The sequence below is a fragment of the Rhinolophus sinicus genome, linkage group LG12 (genome assembly GCF_036562045.2).
Source record: "Rhinolophus sinicus isolate RSC01 linkage group LG12, ASM3656204v1, whole genome shotgun sequence".
NCBI lineage: Eukaryota > Metazoa > Chordata > Mammalia > Chiroptera > Rhinolophidae > Rhinolophus > Rhinolophus sinicus.
In genome coordinates this window covers 5,068,078-5,085,571 of record NC_133761.1, presented here as the reverse complement: position 1 = coordinate 5,085,571, position 17,494 = coordinate 5,068,078, and the positions used below count along the sequence as shown (strand labels likewise).

At 46.1% G+C, this 17,494-nt stretch overlaps 1 long non-coding RNA gene across 3 annotated transcripts; it reads right to left on the bottom strand.

Moving 5' to 3' along the window:
* Window positions 1-5,368: 5,368 nt before the first annotated feature.
* LOC109443631 (uncharacterized) lies at window positions 5,369-16,182 on the bottom strand. 3 transcript variants are annotated; one of them, XR_012490645.1, is made up of 4 exons: window positions 16,028-16,182; window positions 14,953-15,091; window positions 6,771-7,126; window positions 5,369-6,685 (listed from the first exon to the last, which is right to left on the bottom strand). It is a non-coding gene; the product is annotated as an uncharacterized LOC109443631 (long non-coding RNA). The 3 variants fall into 3 exon arrangements; XR_012490644.1 differs by having other exon boundaries at window positions 5,369-7,126; XR_002136727.2 differs by lacking the exons at window positions 5,369-6,685; window positions 6,771-7,126 and adding an exon at window positions 12,870-13,279.
* Window positions 16,183-17,494: the final 1,312 nt, after the last annotated feature.

The following is a 17,494-nucleotide window of genomic DNA, read 5'->3' as shown; positions in this document are numbered from 1 at the left end:
CTTCCAGTGCATAATTCTGAATCACAGGAGTTGTACATCTGTTTGTAGGCTGTGCCTTGAATCAGCCACCTACTGTTGCACAATGTGCAACCACACACGTTTCAGCGATGGGCATCTGTTTCACTCCTGTGTCTATGCATCAGCTGGGGACCCGCTGATCTCAGCTGGGCAGGACTAGGTGCCTCTGAGCTGCAGCCTGGGCCGGGGTCTGCTGCACGAGTCTCGCATTCTACTTGGACCCAGGAACTTGTCAGGGTACCGTCTTCTCATGCTGAAGGCCGAGCATGCCCAACTGAGCAAGTGCATTTCAACCTCTGCTTGCAGTGAGTCTGCTTCTGTTCCAAGGCCAACGGAAGTCATGTGGCAAAGACCAGGGAAAGCCATATACTCGTCCCAGGAGGGAGTAAATATTTTTGACTATGTACTAATCTACCCCAAGCCCTCGGGCAGATGGATTGGAGTGGGAAGAGCACTAGACTGAGAATCAGGAGTCCTGAGATCTGGTCCCAGATCTGCCATTAATGACCTGTGTGACCTTGGACATATTACTAATCCTTTCTGGATTTCTCAGGTCTCCTTCAGGTTTTGACATAAGAAGCTATGGCTTGAAAAAGCAAATCAGGGCCTCTCAAACTTCTAATCTGCTCTGAATGTAGCTTAGTCTTTCCTAATTCCAAGCAGAAATACACACTTAGCCCTAGAGCCTCTTCAGAACTGCTGGGCTGCTGTTCATGACTGTTCATGATCAAGCAGGAGCAGCTGGTCCCGCTTTTCACAGAACGGCTCAGAGAGCAGTGGAGCCATTGGGAAGGCATGGGCGCCGTGACCTTCTGCTCCCAGGGCTGGGTGCAGGCTGTGTCTCTGCTCAGACAGGTGAGCTTTTCCTTTTGGTGATTTACGATAATGCCTCTGCCTGTGCGGGTAAACATGCTAAGGTTTATTTTGCAGAATTAATGAAGTCTGATTCATCTTCCAGTCCCCAGCAGATTTTGTTCTGAGAAGCAGAGCGAGACTGCCAGGCTTCCGTGTGAAGCGTACAGGGAGGTTCCATGGCACGGGAATCCCCTGGAATTCCCACAAGTTCATCTGTTTGATCCTGTGGCTCTTCAGGTGGATTCTTTTCCATTAGACCGGATGATCAGGGAGAGACCCTTCTAACAACACAGTCTGTGATACAATAACAGCAGCTAAAGTTCGTTAAGCTGTTGCCACGTGTCAGGGGCTCTGCTTGGTCCTTCCTACGCACTGTCCCAATTATTGGAAAGAGCACACACTTTTCACTTGGATAGATACCAGTCAAATCCTGCTCCCGCAGTTCCCAAGCTGCGTGACCTTAGATGTGGAGAGTGGGCACCCCTTGTGTCCCTCACCATATATCCCACCCCTAACTTCTCTGCCTACTGAAGTTCTGCACCCTGAACAGTGCCGCCATGTTGACTGCTCACATTTTGGTAGGAGAGAGAAATATGTAAGCAACGAATTATATTGAAAATAAAACCCATGGTGGCCTTAAGCTGCAGGCTGAAAAACTCAATTTATCCACATCATGGGGGTTAAATCCCTCTTAAGAAGAGCTGGGTTATAAAGACTCGCTTCAGAATTAGGGTTGCTATTATTGAAATTCACAAATGAGGTGGAAGAGTTTATGGTGTGGTGGAAAAAGCATTGCGTTTGAGTCTTGATTCTGCTGAATCAGGATGTGTGATTTGGGGCCAAGTCACTAAACATTCCAAGTCTCTGTTTCTTCACTTGTAAAGTGGGGGATTATAATGCCTGTCAGCCTGTTGCACAGACTTCTTGCAGAGATCCTGGAGATGAAAGCTGTCAGTGATGAGCAGCTCCATTTTACAGATGGAGAAACCGAGGACACAAGTATAAGATGTGGAACAGAAGAGACACGGGTCTCTGGCATTTCTCCATCCTCATTTTGTTCTGCTGATTCCCCCACTGACTCAGCTCCATCCACACTCGCATTTGGTCCTTCCCTTGAATAAGCCGAGCTCATTCCTACCTCACAAACCTTGCTGTGTTGTCTTCCAAGAATGTTCTTCCCCTATATCTTGATGTTCTTCAGGAAGGAGTTGGCTCCTTCTTGTCGTTCAGGACTCAGCTCTACCGTCGCTTCCTCAGCGATGCCTTCCATAGACACCCATCGAAGGTGGTCCCTCTCCTGGCTCCCTTTAGCACATCGCCGTGTTGTATCTTCACATAGCATTTATCACTTCCTGCGGTTATCTTATTGATTTGTTGGCTTGTCAATGCTCTTCCACTACTCTTTCTCCTTGAGAAGAGAGACCATACATGTCTCACGTTCTGCTACGTCTCCAGTGCCAACAACAGGATTTGGCACATGGTGGACACACAATAAATGGTTTTTGTTTTTAATGAAAGAATTAGCATGTATAGATTTAACTTATTTTTAACAGCCTCATAATATGTCATATGGATCTACCATAATTCACTTAATCAGGCCTTTAGAGATGCATACTCAATTTTTTTCCTCCCTCCCTCCCTCCCTCCCTCCCTCCCTCCCTCCCTTCTTTCCCTGTAACAAACAAATGAGTATAATCTGTGTATCCTTATGAGATTCTATCCATAGAGCATTTGTTTAGCAATGGGACTGCTGGATCAAAGGCCATGTACATTTACAAACTGTGATATGCGTTGACAACTTTCCCTACCAGATGTTGCCATCAGTTCACGCTCCCATCAGCTGTGTGTGACGACACCAGAGTGGGATTCCCTCTACCTTCCTGCCCGTAACACATTCTTGCTAAGAAGCCTTTGCCACCTTCCCACATGCTCTCCAGAGTGCTCCATGTACTTTACTCATTACCCAGGGAGAGGCTGTGAGTGATGCCGCACTGCTCTAGTTCTCTGCCATTTGTCTGCTCTAAACGTGTTTTCTGCCTCTTTAGTTGGGTTGCATTCTCGGGTTAGCAAAAGGAGGGGCATTTTAAATATGTGTTAGAGTCTGTAGAGATTATTTATTGTTCAGCAAATATTCACTCCCTTCCCGCTGCCCCCATGAGAGGAAAGAACTGTCCCCACTCCCTGACTTTGGCCTTGGCCATGTGATTAGCTTTAGCCAATAGAATGTTAGCAGATGTGCTATGTTCAGAACCTTCAAATCTGCTTGCGTGGTTGGGCTTGCTCTCTAGTGCCACTGCTTTTTGCCACGAGAATAACATGCCTTGGGAAGCTCCTCCACCAAGTCACACACCTGGATCCAACTTACACTTGGAGCTCCAACTAAAGGAGCTCAACTTTGATCAATGAAACTTCAGCTGTCTTGTGGATGTATCAGTTTACTGTTATATGACACTGAGATTTTTGTTATTTGTTACACAGCAAAAACTGACTGATACAAAGTCCAACTGATACAAAGTGAAGCTCCCATTTTGCAGCACCTTGACACTTCTATGTCAAATACTAAACATCACGTACGGCAGTGCCAGCAGAGAAATCTTTAAACTACTCCTATTCACTTTGTATGGGTGTCAGTGGTCCTTGAAGGAAGCATAGGGCTAAAGAGTCCTAGGTGGGGTGAGGAAGCAGTGGCACTGCTAGAGCAGCACAAGTAAGGATATGAAGAAGGAAAGTGCCAGACCTGTTCTAGTACCTAGTGAGCAGGCCCGAGTGTAGACCACTTGTTGGAGTGTATGGGGAGGATGCAAAAAACCCAAACGTATTTGAATTAGAACAAAAAGAATTAAGGAAGGTAGATTTACCTTTTACTCTTTAGTTCTTGGCTCCAGCAAAGAAACATAAGTTACAGGGCACCCTGGATGCTAATTGTATGTCACCTATAGACTGTAAGTCGTTGACATTCAGAGGTCAACAGTGTAATGAAGACAGGTAAAGGCCTAAGATTAGTCTGGCTGTGCCAAGTAGAAAAGGCCAACTGTGTTCATAGTTTTATTGTCTCCATTTAGAATGTTATTCAGCTGTGGTTAACATAGTGCCAGCCCACATATTTGCTCCTTCAATAGGGTGTGAATATGGCTTTGTCTTCACGGAAAACACATCAACTGTAGCACTCAGAAGTCATCTTGAATTGAGGCCTCCTACGTATCGGCTTTTTAGTAGAATTCAATTTTAAATAATTGTTTTGTGAGTCGTTTTTGGTATTTAAGCAAATCAATTACAGTAGCATTCACTCATTCATTTTTAAATATTTAGCATCATGAAAAGTCATGTCGATGGGAGTTTGAATTCCACATCTAGCACTCACTGGTTGTGTAACCTTGAACAAATTACTTGACCTTGATGAGACTCAGTTGCTTCATCTGAAAAACATGGTGAATAAAACCTATCACCTAAGGTTGCTGTAATGCTTAAATAAGGTAATGCATGTGGCACCCATAGCCTTGTCCCTGGTCCATGGTAGGGCTCAATAAATGACATCTATCATCCAGTTAAATATTTATTGAGAAAAAAAAGGAAACTGTGAGACAGACTCTGTGCTGGGCACAGTGGAGGAAATAGGATCCTTGTTCTTGAAAGTCTCAGAGACCAGGAACGAGCAAGCCAAGGTTGGCTAAACAAAGTGAGGAGTGAAATGAAGGCTATCCCGCCAGTGCCTGCAGTAGTGGAACATCCATTGGGGCCGTCATGCTCCAATCACACCGCCACCCCCTTGGCTGCCGTATTTGTACAACCTCCATTAGAATGAGTGATCCAGGGGTGGGCACCTGACCCTACCTGGGGCAATCAGTCCTTCTCTGAGATCCCATACTTATTGTGGATAGTAAATGGACTTACTTACTCCAGGCTATGAATCACTCCTTACCAAAAAAAAAAAAAAAAAAAAAGTGGGTTTTGTTTGTTTGTTTGTTTAATAGGGGTCTCATATGCCTACCGTGAAAGCAGGCAGGATCTTTTGCTCCTATATCCCTGATCTGTTTTACCTTGGGGGGTGATATGCAATTATCGGTCAGAGCCTGAAGCACCCATTAGGCTGGGCTTCATTACCAGGAAGGTTCACTGTGTGTTGAAGGGTGTAGACTGGTTTTCCCGTCTCTCTTTCCTGCTTCTTTCCCCCCACCCCAGGGCTGGTGGAGCCCTGCCGGACCCTGAGACAGACCACTCCTCTCACTGTTGTCCTCTGGCTTCCTCCACAGTCAGTTGTGCAGTGGAACTTTCTGCATAGGCACTGTCCAATATGGCGGCCACTAATGGGATGGGAAGGGAGTGGAGGGAGGCTGGGACAACGCACAGAAGATGGTGTAAAAAAGAAAATGTAGTGAAAGTGAGCAGGAGTCGCTAGGAAAAATATGGGAAGGAGATAAGCTCATCTATAGACTACATTCATTAAAGGGAATTAAAAAAATAAGTGTTTTCCAGCTTTATTGAGATATAACTGACATATAATATTGTGTAAGTTTAAAATACACAATGTGTTCATTTGACATACATATTTTGTTATAGCTTCATGATGAATTGACCCCTTTATCATTATATGACCTTTTTTGTCTCTTGTTATGTCACTGTTTTCATCTTAAAGTCTGAAATTTTGTATTTACAGCTTAAAGTCTGTATTTTATGATACAAAAATAGCTATCCCTGCTCTGTTTTGATTTCTACTTGCACCCAGTATCTTCTTCCATCCCTTCACTTTGAGCCTGTCTGTATCCTAAAGCTGAAGTGAGTCTCTTGCAGGCAGAATAGAGTTGGGTCTTGGTTTTTTAATCCATCCAGACATGCTGTGTCCTTTGATTGAAGAATTCAATTTATTTACATTCAGAGTAATTATCGATAGATAAGGACTTCCTAATGCCATCTTATTAATTGTTTGCTACTTCCCTTGTCCTTTCTTCCTCTGTTGCTGCCTTCCTTTGTGAATTGATGATTTCCCGTAGTGGTATGCTTTGATTCCCTTCTCTTTATTGGTATCTTTTGTGAATCTACTGTAGATTTTTGCTTTGTGGTTACCATGAGGCGTACAGAAAGCATCTTGTTGATATAGCAGTCTATTTTATGCTGACAGCAATTTAACTTCAATCACACAAAAACTACCCTTGAAGAGAATTTTTGTAAATACACTCAAATGCCATACATTCCCTAAATAGGACTGTTCAAACAGATGCAAACACTCAACTGTATCTTCTAAAGGAAATGTTTACTGAATTTGAAAGACCAAGAGGGAGTTAGGTGGCTGAGAGTTTGAACGCAGAGCTGCCAAGAATTCTATTCTTCTGCGGATGAAAAGTAACGCTTTTTTTAAATGGTTTTTAACTTTCTTTTACACAAGAGGTGAAGTGCTTTTCAGAGCAGGTCCTATGTCTTTTTCAGTTTTGCACCTCAACACCTAGCACAGTGCCTGGGTGGAGTAAGATACTCAATTTTATGTTAGTCAGGTGTTTATTTAATGTTTATTGATAAATATTGGACGGATTGGATTGTGTGTGTTTCTCCATCATTGTTTTCATGCTGGAAGGCAGGGGTACTCGTCCTAATTGCACATTAGAATCCTCCAGGGATCTTTTTACACTATCAGTGCTGCAATCTTCACCCCTCGACATTCTGACTGACTTGGTCTAGGGGAGAGCCTGCAGCTCCCTGGTGATTCTGAGTGGCCAGAGGTGGGCTCCACTGGTGAGGAGGGCGACGTAGGGTTAGGATGAGGCGCAGGACTGCATTCTGGTTCATGTTCTGTCATCAGCTGTTGGTTGGCAAATTGGCCCTGTAGCAGAGGGTAAGGAGAGACTGTAGACAGGCAGGTCACTCCAGATGGGTAGGTGGCAGCTTTAAAAAGCAAGGGAACTTACTTGCAAGGCTTGTCTTGGGCAGCCACAAGGTGGGTAGATCTCCACACTTGCTCACCAGGATCTTAGACGTTTATATAGAGAGGGCTTAATGGGGTTTAGTCACGTCTGCCATCCAGCTGGTCTCAGCAACACCTTACTGTCTCAAGGTTGTGTCCTTGGGGAGCTTTTGGTGTGGGGAAGGCAAGTGGTATGCACATTCCAAGGACGGGGTGGGTGGTGGGTGAGGAGCCTCCAGCTGCCCAGGTCCAGCTTGTGGGTCAACCCATGCTCACGTCCTGTCACTGACCTCCAGCACCAACTTGCTGTGTGACCGGAGGCATGGTACTCCCTTGGGTCTTCGGTCTTGGCTTTCTCATCTGTAAAATGTGAGCATTGCATCAGAATGGTCAGTTTTAATCTTTTTAGTCCAGGAACCCATTAATAATGCTGAGCCTCTCACTGGGAAAGTATGCCTATGCATATTTACACAAAATGTACATACTTTTTCAAGGAACTCGTGAAGTCTGTTATATTGGTCAGGACTCTTTTGTGGTCACAAATGGTAGGGACTCAGCACAGAATGGCACACACCATGGCAATGCTATAGCTCACGGTCTTCACAGGTTCGGAGGGAGCAACAGCTTGCAGCCTGGCTGGAGCCAGGAGCCCCAAGGATACCATCAGGAGCCTCTCTCTTTTTGTCTCTTGCCTCTGCTCTCTGAGTGGTCGGCTTTCTTTCCAGGAAGGGTCTCCCCAAGTGATTGCAAACATGTCCATCAATGCAGGCTGACATTCCACCAGTCCAGCAACCCCAACATAAAGAGCACAGCCCTCGCGGGTCTGTTAAAAGTCCAGCCCAGGCCTGATGCCATCCCACAGGTGGTGGGATGGACACTGGATTGGCCATGTGTCTGTCACTGTAACATGGAGTGGGCTGGCCCTACCTGAACTGTGTGGAGAGTGGAATGGGGGTGGTTTCCCAAAAGCAAATTAGGATATTGTTACCAAGAGATGGGGCAGTGGGTAGTGGGAAGGCAGAGACTACGGACATCCATCTCACCTTTGAAGGCTGTGTGTCTGTGGAACCTCCAGGTTCTAGACTTGTGAGCTTTGAGTTCCCTCTCAGCACTAATAGTCTATGACACGTAACACGGTGCTCTTATGAGTCCTATATCTGAAAGATCTGTCTATCAAAGAAGGGCTATTGATTTTGTTTTTCCTTCTGTGTTTAATTTGGTATTCCACTCACATTTTCTGGAGCACCAGTTATGTGCTATATCTGTTAGTCGCATTTTTTTTTTTTTTGGTTGGCAATAATGAACTTAAGGTGGCTTGGGAACTTGTAAAAGACCCACAGAGGAAATCCAGCAGCTTGGGATTTGAATTCTGGCATCCCAAATCCAAACACAATGCCATTTCTATGAAAATACTGTCTGATGTCTTGCCATATATATATATATATATATATATATATATATATATATATGTATGTATGTATGTATGTGTATGTGTATGTGTATGTGTATGTGTATATATATATATATATATATATATACACACACACACATATATATAATCCGTTTTTTGTTTTTCTATTTTGAGAGAGTTGCCCCCTGTGGTACCAGTTAACTCGAGTGACTAGTTCCCCCTCGATCATTTAGGTGGAATTATTTTCCTGGAGTCAAGGGCTTGCACCTCAGCATCTCATGAAACAGGGTAGTTTTTGTTTATAGCAGACCCCTTTATTTAAGAAAATAATACATCCAGTGATTTTCTCCTACCTCTTGGGTCCATACGTATCTAGCTCCTATTACCTCCTCTCATCCATGAAGTGAGCCTCAGCCCCAGGGACCTGTCTGCCCTCAGGGAGTGTGACAATTAGGGTCGTGTCCAGAAAACCCTGGGTGACCAGTGAAAGAGGGGATGGTTAGGTTTGGCACACAGGAGCATCTTGGGATGCCTCAAATACTAAGACCAGGATAAATGCCCTATGTTTTTTAAAGAGAGTTTAATTTCAAAGGCAATGGGCCAGCCCAGAGGAAAAGGACATGATTTTTGTCTGAACTATCAAGTCATTTAGCTATTTAATAATCTAGGACCACTAATGATGATGTAATGGGATAAATAAAAGTTTTCACTGCTTAAGGTACCAAAGATTTATTGCATAGCTTTCACAGGTATTTGGAGGATGAGTCTGAAGGATGAACAAAACATGCCTTCTTAATGTGTGTAGAAATTGTGCTGAAGGAAAGCAATAAAGCGAATGATGAAAAAAACACATTAACTACCTTTATTCGATTATAATCCGTTGTAAAGTACATGGCAGATAAGTGATTACTTCTCTAAATAGGTTCTCTCTGCCCACATCACAATTCCAATACTCTTTTGTCTTTGAACTCTTCAAAGTACTCGACCTTTATTATCACATGCTGTTTCTCTAACAACTCGCCCACCATCTCACCACCCAGGGACCTGGGTTGGAGCCCCAGCTCTGGCATGTAGTCGGCTGAGTGAATTAACCACCGTTCACATCTTGCAATGTTTCCTTCTCATCTTTGTCTTACACGTGTTTTAATTATTGAGGTGTTATTGCATAATTTTATATCCTGCCTTTCTCACCCAATGTAAGCTCTTCATTTCCCCGTGTTCTTGAAAGCTCCTCTTTATAAATTATTTTTTTAATTCTTTTTACATTTTATTTTCGTTTTCAATTTATGCATCATTTTCAATGACTGCATATTTTATCATGATTTTCATGTCTGTTCCTCTGCTATCAGAGGCGTTTCACCCCGAGAGTGACATGGTTAGATTTATGTTGGGAGCTGTCTGGAGGGTGGGTGTGGCTGGGGAAGGGCAGAGGTTGGGCGGGACCAGGGTGGAGAACTATTTTTATAAATGATTCTCATAGGTAGAGTCAGAGCAGCATTACCCAAGAAGAGGACCCAGGTCTTTTAGTTCAATGTCCTCATTTTATGGTTGAAGAGTTGGAGACTTCAACAGGGTCTTTCAGCCTCACCTGAGGCTCTGTCAGTCAAGTGCTCTTTCTCTTCTAGCCCAACCTCTAATCACAGCCATGTGGCGCCTGAACCTCAGCGCAAAGCCCCTCCCAGGAGAATGTTTCAGGAAATGGAGATCTAGTCCCGAAATATACATTTGGCAGTTCATTTATTACAAATTGTCGGTGTGATTAGTGATTACTGTCTGCTGGCTGCAAATAATTTCCTGCCTACCCAAACAAAGCAAATTAAGGGGAACAAATGATGTAACCCTGTTCAGAAGGAGAAAAAAAAAAAAAAGCCATTGAAATGTTTCCCAAAGAGAGGAAGCTATTATTATCCCAGACTTATAAGTGGGAAGATGAGAATAGAGAGACTGGGCATCTTGTCCAAAGTAATCAGCCCAAATTAGAAGTCAGAATTCCTGATGACCACCCAAGGGCAAGAACGCTGCTGCAGCTGATTTTGCCGGGACAGGGAGGGCCAACGTCAACAGGACTTAATTAGGGATCAAATTCCCAGGCTTTCTCCTGCTCTGTGACCCCCCCGACCAAGAAGCTCTTGGCTGCTGTATCAACCGTCAGACCCTCATGCGGTCAGTAAGATGACGCAGTAACAATTGGGAGTGGTCGACTTCCGCTGCTTCCTAGCCATGCCCCACTGGGCAAGAGGTGTCACCTCTCTAACCTCAGGTCCCACCTCAGGTCCTAACTGCTTGCTCGGCTCAGTGACCCAAACTGTAAAGTGATAAGTACATTTTGGTGGATGGTGATAGAATGCCAGTTCAAAAGAGGTTAGGCAGAGGGGTTAGTCACCTTCCCCTGCAAAAGTGAGGGTCCTAATAATACACGATAATGATAATAACCCTACTTGCTTGCAGTCCCTGGTAGACAGGCAGCCTGAGCCTTGCATGACACATCTCAGTAAATCCTTGCCCAGTTTTGGCAACTTTGTTTGATACGGGGCAAACTGGAGCCCGAGGACCAGGATGCCATCAGGCAGAACCGCAAGGCCTCTCTCTCTGGCTCCAGAGGCAGAGTCCAGGCCTCCATGCTTTTCTACCTTCTGGAGTTGAGGAAGGAGAGACCCAAGCATTTTGTAAAGCACTTGAATCCTGGCATTGTGACAGTTCTTTGAGGGGGGTATAATTATCCCCAACTGGCAGCTGAGAAAAGCAAGGCTGCCTCTACGAGGGAAACGCATTTGTCCCATCCTAGTAGTTTGGGTTTATAGGAGTAGGTGCATTGTTTCTTTCCTTGTGGCTTGGTGCAAACCCAGTCAGCAGGTGAAGGTGTCCAAGACTGAAAAGAAAGCAGCTTGATGCTGGTTGGCTCACGCTGAGGTCCTGCACGTTGAGGATGGGACTACTCAGGAGCTGAGTGCATCTGGATGAATCAATAAGTAGCTGGAAGTTTTCGGAGCCGCTGTGGGTGGCCCTGTGCTCATCAGTGACTCTTCTCTCTGAGATAATGGTATTTTTCCATTTTACAGATGAGGAAATCAAGGCCCAGAGAGGTTAAGTCATTGAGTTTGTAAATGGCAGAGACAGAGTTTGAACCCACAACTGTCAAATTCTAGATTTAGGACACTTTCCATTGGTCTCTGGTGATTTGGAATGAGCACCAAAGGCTTTCTAGGCCCCTGGTTGATGAGGCAAAACAAACCACAGAAATGCTTCATGTTCCCCTGAATTACAGAATGTCAGGGCAGTTCAAGACCAGGACATTGAATGGTCCTTGAGTTTTTTTTTGTTTGTTTCTGTTTCTTTTTTTTTTTTCTGGGCGAGTGAGGGGGTTTCAAAATCTGTTGATGCTTTTTTCCCAAAAAAATGCATATAGCACAAATACACCAAATGTTGCTTATGAGTCTGAGGAGAAATGACCCTTCCCCTCATTTTCCTGTGCCCTCACATCAAATGTGAGTTTAGTATGATGAGAGGAAGTTGTATGAAAGCCAGTGTATTTCCCATGAGAGTAAGAGTTCCTGTGTTAGTCACGGTTCTCTACAGAAACAGAACCAATAGGGTGTGTGTGTGTGTGTGTGTGTGTGTGAGAGAGAGAGAGAGAGAGAGAGGTATTTTAAGAAATTGACTCATGTGATGGTGTGAGCTGGCAAGTCCAAAATCTGCAGGACAGGCTGGCCAGCTGGGGACGAGGGAAGAACTCATGTTGCAGTTTGGGTGCAAAGGTGGTCCAGAAGCAGAGTTTTCTCTCCCTCCAGGGACCTCAGTCTTTTCTCTGAAAGCCTTCAACAGACTGGACAAGGCCAACCCACACTGTAGATGGTCATCTACTTTACTCAAAGCCCACTGATTTAAATGTTAGTCACATTTAAAAAATACCTAGACTGGTGTTTGACCAAATATCTAGGCACCATGGTCAAGCCAACTTGACACGTAAAATGGACCATCACAGCTTCTCCAGCAGAGGCTGGGTCTGACTTGACTCCTGTCCCCAAGGTTGAATGTCGTGCCCTGTGCAGTGAGTGCTCAGGAAAAGTAGGTGAGTGAATGAGTCAAAATCGCAAGCTCCCAGAATGACCTTGGCGGAAGCACAGTGGAAGGGAAAGAACATTATGCTCTGCCCAGAATATCGGACATGAGTCCAAGAAGCAATCAGGAATCATTGAAGAGTCGCGGGTTAGTGGGGTGAACATGGCAGTGACTTGCAGGGACACTGGCAAAGGCGTGGCCTCCCCGTGACCTTGCAAAGGTCTCATCAGATGATCCCCGGTGCCCGGTGTGTATCCCCACACCACCGAGAAGCAATTATCTGGACACTAACTGGGTGTCCAGTTCAACTCCATTCTGACACCTATCTATCCAGAGAGTGTCAGATCCCACAGGTTAAGGGCTCCGTGCTACAAGACTGTCCCCTCGGCCCCCTACCTCAGACACCAGTCGCAAGCCCAGGTTGTCCCCTGTGCTTCTGACTGACTAAATACAGACTGGAGGTTCCAAAGACCCCCTTCCTGGACTTCAGATGCTAATTGCAAGCCCAGGTTGTCACTTGTACTTCTGACCAACTGCCTGTGAACCCCAGCTTCCCACTACCCACTCCTTGGTTTTGATTAATTTCCTAAGAGGCTCGCAGAACTCAGGAAAAACATTTTACTTGCTAGATGACCGCTTTATTATAACATGCTGTAAGGAACAGCCAGATGGAGGAGATGCCCAGGGCAGGGTGTGGGGAAAGGGCACGGCACTTCCATGCCCTCTCCAGGAGCCATTCTCCCAGCACCTCCAGGCGGTCACCAACCAGAAGCTCTCTGAATCCTGTCCTTTGGCGTTTTAAGGGGGGCTTCATTGCATAGTCAGGCTTGATGAAATCATTGGCCAATGGTGACGGATTCAACCTCCAGCCCCTCTCTCTTCCCTGGAGTGGGGGGTACAGGAAGTTCCAACTCTCTAGTCACAAGATAGGTTCTCCTGGCAACCAGCCTCCATCCTGAGGTGTTTTCCACAAGTCATCTCACTCACATAACAAAAGACTTTTATCCTCTCCTTCCTTTGGAAATGCCAGGAGCTTTAGGAGTCTGTGCCAGAAAGAGATGAAGACCAAATACATATTTCTTATTCTAAATCACAATATCACACCTGCTGACAGCTGGGCAGACAGGGCCACAGCTGTCCTGTGTTGGACAAAACTCTTGGGCTGTCCACCCTTAGGCTCCCCCATTCTCTCCTTGGTCTCCCCAACACGGAAGCTGGAGTCAGCCATCCGTCAGCCCTGAGCTGGCATGGCTGTTGTTCATGTTTCTACACTCCTCCCAGGCCTCTGCAGGCCTTGGGGTCAATGCTCTTTGCGCGAGATGCTCCAAGACCTTTACGTCATGCCAATACGTGCTCTGATTGGCCCCACTGCGTGTCAAGCACCCAGGTGGGCAGTTCATGAGCATCGCAGAAGCAACACTCCAAGATTCTTCACTAAAGTGCTCAACAGCTCTGTCTGGAGAAAGCACAGGGGTGGGGCTGCTGGGTGGGGGGGAGGGAGGAGCCAGAGGGACATTGGATGGCTCACAGTTGGAATGGCACTAAAGTCATTTTCTCTGATTGTCCAGCTACCCTGGGAGTTCTTATGCAATGTGCTTTTTAAATATACATCTTGACACCTTATCTAAAAGCTTTTGGGAAAATGTCATGTAGTTCCCCAAATCATTCAAATGCCTGTAGTTGGAAATGTGCAGACACGTAGTCACCGCTAGTCCCTATGTATGAGGATGCCCAGGGTTTCACCTGATTACCTGCTGCAGGTGACCTTTTTGAGGCCCACTGTCACTCAAATAGCTGTGATGGTACAGTGAGAAATAAATTCCCAAACTGTATTTTCTAGGACTCTTGGTGGCAAGTGACAAAAACCCAATTTGAAATAGATCATGGAACAAATTTTATGGGAAGGAGCTTTGCTCATATCTGATGACAAATACTTTGGGGGACATAGAATTGTAAGTTAAAGTCAATGGTTTCAAGGAAAACAGGCTGTTTCCCAATGTCAGGAAAAAAATTGCATTTAAATGTTGCATGGAAAGCATATGAGATTTGGAGCCTAGTAGCCCTCCGGCACTAGCTTAGCGAATAGTGTAAAAGTCTCAGTTTCCTCATCTTTAAAGCAGGAACACCTTCCTTCCTTGCAGCATTGTTTTGAGAATTAGCACCCGTTATACAAAGTTATCTTCCATGTTCCTGGCACACAGTAATAGCTTCATAAATGGCAGTTGTTATTAGTCTAATAGCCAGTAGGCGGTTCTAGAATTGCTGAGACCCCCCCCCCCACCCGTCTGGGGGGTCTGTCGAAGTTTCAGAAAGAGAAGAGAACGAAGACAGGGCTTAGGCCTTGGAGGCTGGGGAAAAGGGGGTGGGCTGTCAGCAGGGTGTAGTGCATGCATCTCAGGGATGCACTGTGTGTACACCGTGGGAGGGGGGCAGAAGGAAGCACTTTGTGTTCAGGGGATGGGGAGACTGGCCTGGCTGGAGAGGAGGGTTCACACAGGGGCAGCTGATTAGAACAATACTCAGCCCTTGTGACAGCTGGTTAGAATTGCTCTGTAATCCTCTCTGAAATGCCTGCCACCCTGCCAAGTGGAAATTGGCACCCTTTGCTCTGGCCAGGGCCTCTTTCTAACCTTGCCTGCCTACATGTAGGCTCGGGCAGTGGAGCCAATGAATTGTCCTCCACCTCTGCCAAGTACCCAATTAAGAGATTGCATACCTGGCGTTTCTGTGGAGCTGGCCTTAGGAGTGCATCCCGGAAGTGGGTCAGCCAGGTTCAAGCAGGGCACTGTCCAGTGACCGGAAGGCTGGAAACCCTCTGACTTGGGTCGGCTGCTTCCAGGCTTTTGTCCCCTTCTCTATGCAGACATAAGGGAGCGCAATGTCAAAGAAAAAATTGTCACCCTGGTACCCAGAAGTTTTTGCTTGGAAGAGCCCAGAAAAGTTCTCCAGTGCCCACCGATTTCACCTCTGCTGTCCCAAGAGGTGGTTGCAGCTCCTGTTTGCAAACCTCCAATGCAGGGGAGGTGACCTTTCCCCTCTTGAAAGCTTTAGCAGTTGGCAAGCTTTTCCTTACATTGAATTCTGTACCAGCACGTCCTGTTTTCTTGTACTTATTTTTGTTTCATTTTTATTTATCACACCGTTACAAGGAGGGAGGAACATTATCTTAAGAGCTCTTAAGAGAGTCTAGAATCTAGGAGGGGAGATAAATAAACAGCACAATGGAGGGAGCTGGGAGGGGAAGGGAGTGGGGGAAGTTCTGGCTGAGAACAGAGCCCAGCCCTTCTGAAGGTTCCAAATCTGACACTTGTCCTCAGGGGTCCCTCTCAAGCAAGGCCAAGAGGGAAAAGACACTCGAGTCTTAGGACACGAGGGCAGGCTTGCTGAAGATGCTTTTCTTGGGGTCCTCCCTCCCCATAACGACCACCCTGTTGACTTTTACTCTCTGGAGCTAAATTCAAGTGCATACCCCCTTCCCCCGCTCCATCCATGACAGCTCTTCTTTCCTTCCATGGGCTGAATAAAACACAGGCCCTTTCCATAAGGAGCTCACAGTCTAGCTGGACAGAAAGATCGGGAAAGAAAAGTGTGCTGAGAGTACCACACCCTGGGATGGGTGTGCATGGGTGCTATGAGATGGAAGACAAGGGCCCTGATCCACTCTGAGGGGCGTGGCTTCCCACCCTCCACCCCTCTGGTTGTCTCCCGTGCTGTGTGGAGAGGATCGCTGGTCACTTTTATCTTTCTCGTTTCTAACTACTCCGGTCAGTAGTACTTCACTGAATACTCACCATGCTGGGTTCTGTGCAAAGTGCCTTGCACAGGTTATTTCAGTTAACCACCCACTGAGGAAAGGACTGCTCTGATCCTCCCTTCATGACTGAAGGAACTGAGGAAAGCGCCGTGCAGTCACCTGCCCAGGGCACAGCCAGAAAGGGGCAGAGCCAGAACTGGAATCGCAGTCACTTAATCACACAGCCTCCGCTGCTACCCTCTGTACCACATGACCTCTGCACTCCACATACCTCAACAAGTTTCGGAAGAAACCAGTTAGGGCTGGTTGGAGGCGGTTATCCCGAAGGAGATGAGACTAGAAACACAGACACAGAGATTGGAGTTAAGTTGTGAAAAGCCTTGTATTTCATGGCTTGCATTGGGATTCAGTGCTGCAGGCATCAGGGACGCATGGCAGTGTTTTGAAGAGAGCGGTGATCGTGGATTTGTGCTTAGGGCCTGTGTTTCCGGAAGTGGTGTGGGGGCATCCACCGCACAAGAAAGAGGAGGCAGAGAGACCGTGGGCGGCTGTTCAGGTTTTCCAGGTGAGACAGGGTGCCAGGGACAGCACGGACACTGCTGTGTGAGTGAGGCAGGGGTGACAGCAGTGTTTGTCAATTTTGGCTGTCCACGTAATTAGCAGGTGAGCTTTCTGTCAGTGCTGTTCACACGTGGTCTCCAACCAGCAGCGTCAGCCTCCCTGGGGACTGGTGTAGAAATGCAGATTCTCCAGCTCCACCTCATACCAACTGAACCAGAAACCCTGGGCGTGGGTCCCAGCAATTTCTCTTTTAACAAACCCAGGGGGTGACGGATCTGAGCCCCAGTTTCAGAACCACTGGATTAGCAGCTGGGTTATCTTCTCTGACCTGGAGATTAGGTCACATGGTTCCACCTCCACCTGCCATGTAAATGGTCAAAGAGAGTTTAAAAAACCCCTTTGCATCCTTCTCCCTCCCCCAGTCCTCATTCCCATCTTGTGAAGCAGGGCTCGCTAATATTATCAGGGGCACTGAGGCCCAGGCAGCTCAGACCACACCTCCGAGGTCCGGCAAGGAGTGGAGCCAGAACTTGACTCCAAGTCCCCTGCCACTGCTTGTCCTTCCAAATCCAGGCTCCACCTTGATTTGTAAAGCTGACCTTATTACGCACTCTGTTACAGGCATTATGAAGCCTATGCTTTAAAGAATATATTCCTTGGAAATAAAAAGGCAAGACTTAGAACTTCTTTGTAAGTCCCCATGATAAATTCCAAAAGGAAGAAGAAATCACAATAAAATAGGATTATTGTATGAGGCTTCCAGTACCCAAGGGAATTTACTATGAACATGACATTGCTTCCTGTTTATTTCTTGTTTTTCTCTCTGTGACATGTTATTGGTTGTATGTTTCACAGCAACTTTTTCAGTTGTGTATTTTTCTACATGTCTTGTATTTATAAGCATTTTGAAGTGCATGAAAAAAAATGTGTGTTTATTCGCATA